The following is a 6,381-nucleotide window of genomic DNA, read 5'->3' as shown; positions in this document are numbered from 1 at the left end:
GCTATGTGTCAGTCGATGTCAGCAGCACTCCGTTGCAAGTCAGGCTATAAGATAGTCGATGTAGCAACGCTCCGCGCATGTTTAACAGTTAAAAAATAAAAAATAAAAACATTCAGAATGTTTTTATTTTATCCAAATTTTTATTTATTTTTCTAAAAAATTGAATAAGGTTTACAATTTACCCCGAAACAGCTGGGTATCAGACATATTATTATGTCGCCGTTCATACGACTAAAAACAATAAAATTAACGCTTACATTTAAGTAAATATATTTTATAATTGTTAAACTGATATAGAGTTTACCAGTCAAGAGCTTCTTTAACTAATGTAAATGTATTACGCAGATAATACAAGTACATCACGAAACCATCATAAAAAGAGTTTGCAATGTGTTTTAGTAATAGCAAGCTCATTTATTTTGCCTTCATAACTTAATTTTGTTGCAATCTTGTTCTTAATCGTTAAATCGTTAAATATATAAATATATTGAGTAAATATATAAATATATTGTATAATGCGTTACGGAAGGTGAATTTGGGCATGTACAACTTCCACATTAGCAAATTGAATTACTTAAGAAAAAAATACGAAAATTTTTTAAGTTATGTTTATCGGCCAATAACCCTTGTATTAACCCAATTTTTTTGTCTGAAAAATTCATTAATTAAAAAGGCTTTTAAAAAAAAAAATTGTTTCTTTACTTAATTAAAATCTAATGTTAAAACGGAGGGAGAAAAAAAAACAATTAACAAAATGGCAGTTATTTTTAATTTCTTTGTCAAGAATACTGAATACTAAACAGTGGAAACACATTGCACAAAATTTATACATATATATATATATATATATATATATATATATATATATATATATATATATATATATTATATATAATTAATATATATATTATATATATATATATATTTATATATATAATATATATATATTAATTATATATAATATATAAATATATATATATATATATATATATATATATATATATATATATATATATATATATATTCGTATTATATTATATATATAATACATAATAATTTATTTATGAATTACTAAGTGCGAGGTAGTTGCAAAATTGGCACAAGAGTGAACTGACATAAGTGCAAATTGCATAAGTGCGCCGAATAAATTTGCAAAAGTGTGCACAAGTGCGAATTGGCATAAGTGCGCCAAAAGAATTTAAAAACATTGGCATAAGTGCAAGCTGTTATAAAAAATGCAAAATAGATGCAAAAACTGGCATAAGTGCGAATTGGCATAGGTGCGTCGAATAAAAATGCAAATTTTAACGGGACGACTGATTTAGCGCGAATTTTATAAGTGCAAACTGGCATAAGTGCAAACTGGCATAAGTGGGAACTCGCATAAATGCAAAATAGCATAAGCGCGCCGAATAAATTTACAAACATCGGCACAGGTGCGAATTGGCATAAGTGCAAACTGGTATAAGTGCGAAGCAGTTACAAAAACTGGCGTAATTGCGAATCGGCATAATTGAGAACTGGCATAAGTGCGCCGAATAAATTTTCAAAAATTGGTGCAAACTGGCATAAGTGCGAAGTGACATAAGTGCGAAATGCTATTTGCACTTATGCCAATGTTTGTAAATTCTTTTCGGCGCACTTATCAGACTTGCACTTATGCCAGTTCGCACCTAAGCATTCGCACTTATGAAAGTTTGCACTTATGAAATTCGCGCTTATTCAGTTTATATTTATAAAATTATTAAATATTCAATTATGTGTGTACATATATATATATATATATATATATATATATATATATATATATATATATATATATATATATATATATATATATATATATATATATATGTGTGTGTGTGTGTCTGTGTGTGTGTATGTGGGTAATACTATAGAGGACATATATCAGCTATTGCTTCTTCATATGAATACAAAGTTGTATATGTAAACTGCTTTTTCAAATTTTTTAGATTTTACAAACTTTGATGATTTCCGGGATATATTGGAACAATAGATGGAGCATATCCTACAACAAGTCCTAAGGGAGAAAATGTAGAATTGTATCATAATAGGTAAGGATTTTTTTTTTGAACAGCCTAGTGATTAAAGTTCTTCAAAAGAAATTTTTTCTGCTTGTATTCAATAAACTAGATGTGTTCAAGGATCAGGATACTTTACCAACTCAGCCATTAACTAGGTTTTAAAAGCTCATCAGCACGTCCATATTATAGGGGATAACATCTCATGTTATCAGCACAGGAGTGACAATGGAATATCGTTTTGGAATTTGTTTGCAATATCCCTTTAAAAAAAAAACCAACAAATTTTATAGTCATTATTATATCTTGATTCACTTTACAACATTATCTTTCAGTAAAATGATCTTTAGGTATACGATTAAATGTAAAATTATAATGAGGAAAATGGTTCCAAAGCAATCTAAGAGAGGTTTTGTAGGAGAAATTAAAATAGTGACTCGATTCTTTTTATAATCATTAAACTTATCAAAGAATAAAAACAATAATAATAAAAAATTATCAAGAAAAGAAAATCTTTGTTATTCATAAAGTAAATGAAGAACTCAATCTGAAAAAAAAATTATCTTGTGAAATAAAAATAATATTTAAAAACACAGAAATGCTCTAACAAAATATTTCTTAAAACTGTGTTTATTAAAATCAATGTATTAATATGTAACATTGTCAATGTTTTTTGTAAATTTTTTTTTTAATTTCATAATACTTTTGCTTTTTTTTGGCTTTTCTGGTACCTCAAGTTTTCTGATAATATCAGAAGACCTTACTTCAAATATGAACTTCAGTGACTCATTCGGTCATTTAATATATAATAATACTGATATTGTAAAATGCTATATGTAAAGAGCAAGAAAGAAAGTTAAGTTTGGTTTGTATAAATCGTTGTATCCTAAAAATGTACTTTTAACCTTGAAGCTTTAATAATTTAAATTCTAAAATTGCATTCCACAAACTTTTAAAATAAAATTAAATTATTTTGCGGCAGTTTTTGCAAAATGTTGTCGTTTGGTAGGATATTAGAGTTTGATTAGGTTTCGCCAGTTTTTTTTTCCTCTCTTTTACTTAAATTTAAAAAATAAGTTGGTTTATTTAGCCGAAACTAATCGTATATATTATAAACTTAATAAATGCAAAAAACTTTTGTTCTAATTCATATATTGAACCAAATGGCCAGACTCTTACTATCACTTCAATAATACAAGTTACCTCAAACTGAGGGGCAATTTTTTGCAAACCATCTTTATTTGACATAAGTTTAAACATAATTTTTTGGAGTTTGCTTCAGTGTGCAGAGGTTAGCTATCTCAAAGACAATAAAATGCTGGATACGCCTCTGATCTACATTGTTTTTGATCTTATTGTTCTATTGCTGATTTGTTAACCGTTGTAACAAAAATAGGTTATGTTGTACATTAGATAAAATCTAACTCGTGTTAACCATTTTCTTCTACTGATTTTATCCTCTATCTCTATAAATATTATATTCGCTATGGTATTGAAACTATTGTCATAATTTTTAAATAACTTTCTGCTAACTTCCAACGTAATTAGAATTTGCTTACAGCCTTGTTGGACTTTAATTTTTTTTATTAATAAAAATTTCAACAAGAAAACATCTTGTGTTAGACATATATGCTTTGCTGATAACCGCATAGCATATATGCTATTTGAATGTTAAGCAGTTGTTATGTCGTAGTTAGAGTCTTGGACTAAGTATAAGGTAACACGAGCATGTTCATTTAAATCCAGTGTTTTTTATTAAGTTACCAAGTTTTAATAAAAGTATAAAGTTAAATTTATTATTTTTGTGACACATTTTTTTTTGTAAGCTAGTACTTTAGAGTATAAAACTCAGAAATGTTATTTTTAAATATATAGTTAATTTGCTTTATTTAAAAGGTTTTCCCTTTTTAAATACTCTGCCGCTATAGGTCGCAAAGTTTTTTTTTCCGAATCCTCCTTCAAATCAACGCCTTTTAAATTTTTCACGCTTGACTTTCTCAAGAGCAATCTTGAAATTTTCAAATTTCGTTTTTACGCATTTTCTCAACCTTTTATTTGAAGTCAAACTTGACAAAGCCAGAATTCAAAGTTTAAGTCGAACTTTACTCAAGTTCGCTTCTTATATTCCACCCATAACGTATTGAACATTAATCATTAAATCAAATCAAAGGTTTGACAGACTTTATTTTCAATCATTAGATAGTGGTTTGCGCAACGACTACCGAAGCTATTAAAATTTTTTACAAGTTATGTTATAAATTATTTTTTTATTCATAACTTTAAAACGTAGACAGTATGTATAGTCTTCCTACCGTTTACTAAAAATACTGAACGAAGGTATAAGTATAGAAATGGTCGGTGTAGAATAGACTTACCAAGACCCATTTTTTATGGGTCCGAATGCTAGTATATGTATATATAGTTTTAAGGTACATCTTTGTTTGCTTATTTTTTAAAGATTTAAACAAACATACATACTAATAAAAAAAGTTTGCTTTATTTAATGTCAAATAAATGAACAAATTATTTTCAGAGAAATTATAATAATACTTTATCGGTACTTTTTCTGTTCCATTTTATAAAGTATTGAAAAAGTTTAGTTTTTTTAAGATGGTTTCGAAAATACTTATTAAAATAACAGTTCATCAATGCATTTGATACAACTGATAGTTTAGAAAACAATGCGCAGAGGGTAAATATAACATTTGGAGATTTTATTTTGAAAACTGAAAGTATACTGGCACCAGCATATGGGGTCCAAATTATAAAGTATAATATTGCAGACCATAATGCTAACTTCAAGTAAACCATTTCTTGCATACCTCTACTTTCACCTAGTTGAGCTCTTTTAACAGTGCAGCAATAGGCAACTTCTTTCTTTATCGAAATGTAGGCAAAAACCAATATAGCAAAATGAAAATAAAACCAATAGAAATGACAACGAACTCGAATGTATCAATTTCCAATCAAACGAACATCGCATTTTATCCAAGTCTAATTCATACTCTGACCATCCAAATAACGGAATAAAAGGCCATAAAAATCCATAAAAATAACAAAAGAACAATAATATTTTCATCTTTATCGTTTTACAATATATAATGTAAAAAAAGGGCCACCTTATTGCAATTACTTTCATGATTGATATTATAACAGCCTGTAAAATATTAGACACTGTAATAAAAACAATTAGGAAAGAAGCTCCAATGCAAACAAAACTCTTTTTCAAAGAGTATACTTCATGTAACACCCAAACTTCCGCTATATAACCAATTAAGGTATGAATTACGTCGGAAATTGAAATGCTTAGAATAAACACGTGCGGCAACTTGGTCACCTTGATCTTGTAAATAACTATATAGATTAAATGTGTATTTAGTAAAGTTGATAAAATGATAATTGCAAGGACACACGCAGAATACGCTGATACCAAAACATCCATATGTCGAACAGTTTATTTTTATCTGTCTATCAATATTATATTAATATATGCGTACATTTAAAACAACAACAACGAGATGCTTACAAACAGATGCATTTGAATGCATTAAACAAAGTTCAAGACTTGTGCAAGATTTTTCGGAAATAATTTTATTAATATATTCACTGTAAATGTAATTTATTATTATTATTTTTATTTTTTATAAAATAAACTTCTTTCATTTTTTATTCATATATTCTAAGTGAATATATGAATAAAATTGGCATTATTTAGCTTATATTATGGTATAATGATCACCTTGAGCGAAAATTGAAATAATTTTACAGAATTTTTAGGGATTGCTCTCACGATCCATTTAGGATGTTTTAGCGAAAGTGCTCTTATTATCCAGACACTTGATATTAGCACTTTGATTTAGCTCAAAAAAATAACATTATTTAAATGAAGAAATACTAACCTGACAACTTTACCTTGTGGGATATAATAATTCTTTATTATCAAATCTTATCATTAAAAGATTAAATTTTAGCCTACTTTTTATTGAAACATAGTTTTCTTTTACGCGAAGAATAATAATAAAAAAGCTAATCAAATTGTTGTTTTTTAATTTTATTAAATCAAATCTTTGAACGCTAAAAAAACTCTTTGAATTTAAACGACAAAAAGATATTTAATATTCTTAAAATATCAAAGATTTTTTTAATGTTTTGCTTTTATTCAAATAGCAATTTTAATCACTGCATTTTTAGGACTTTAAGCTAGGTAATTTCAAGCATGGTAATTTAGGTAATTTGAGCATGCTCATAAGATATGAAAATGGTATCTTTAAATGAAGTCAAAAAATTTTTTTTTTATTAAAAATCAAATAAAAATGGATTTCTCTCTAATATAGGGGTC

General features: G+C 27.0%; 1 pseudogene; it reads right to left on the bottom strand.

Moving 5' to 3' along the window:
- Nucleotides 1-4,580: 4,580 nt before the first annotated feature.
- LOC136076316 (rhodopsin, G0-coupled-like) lies at nt 4,581-5,484 on the bottom strand (annotated as a pseudogene).
- Nucleotides 5,485-6,381: the final 897 nt, after the last annotated feature.

The sequence above is a fragment of the Hydra vulgaris genome, chromosome 02 (genome assembly GCF_038396675.1).
Source record: "Hydra vulgaris chromosome 02, alternate assembly HydraT2T_AEP".
NCBI classification, from domain to species: Eukaryota; Metazoa; Cnidaria; class Hydrozoa; order Anthoathecata; family Hydridae; genus Hydra; species Hydra vulgaris.
This window is presented reverse-complemented; position numbering and strand designations above follow the sequence as displayed.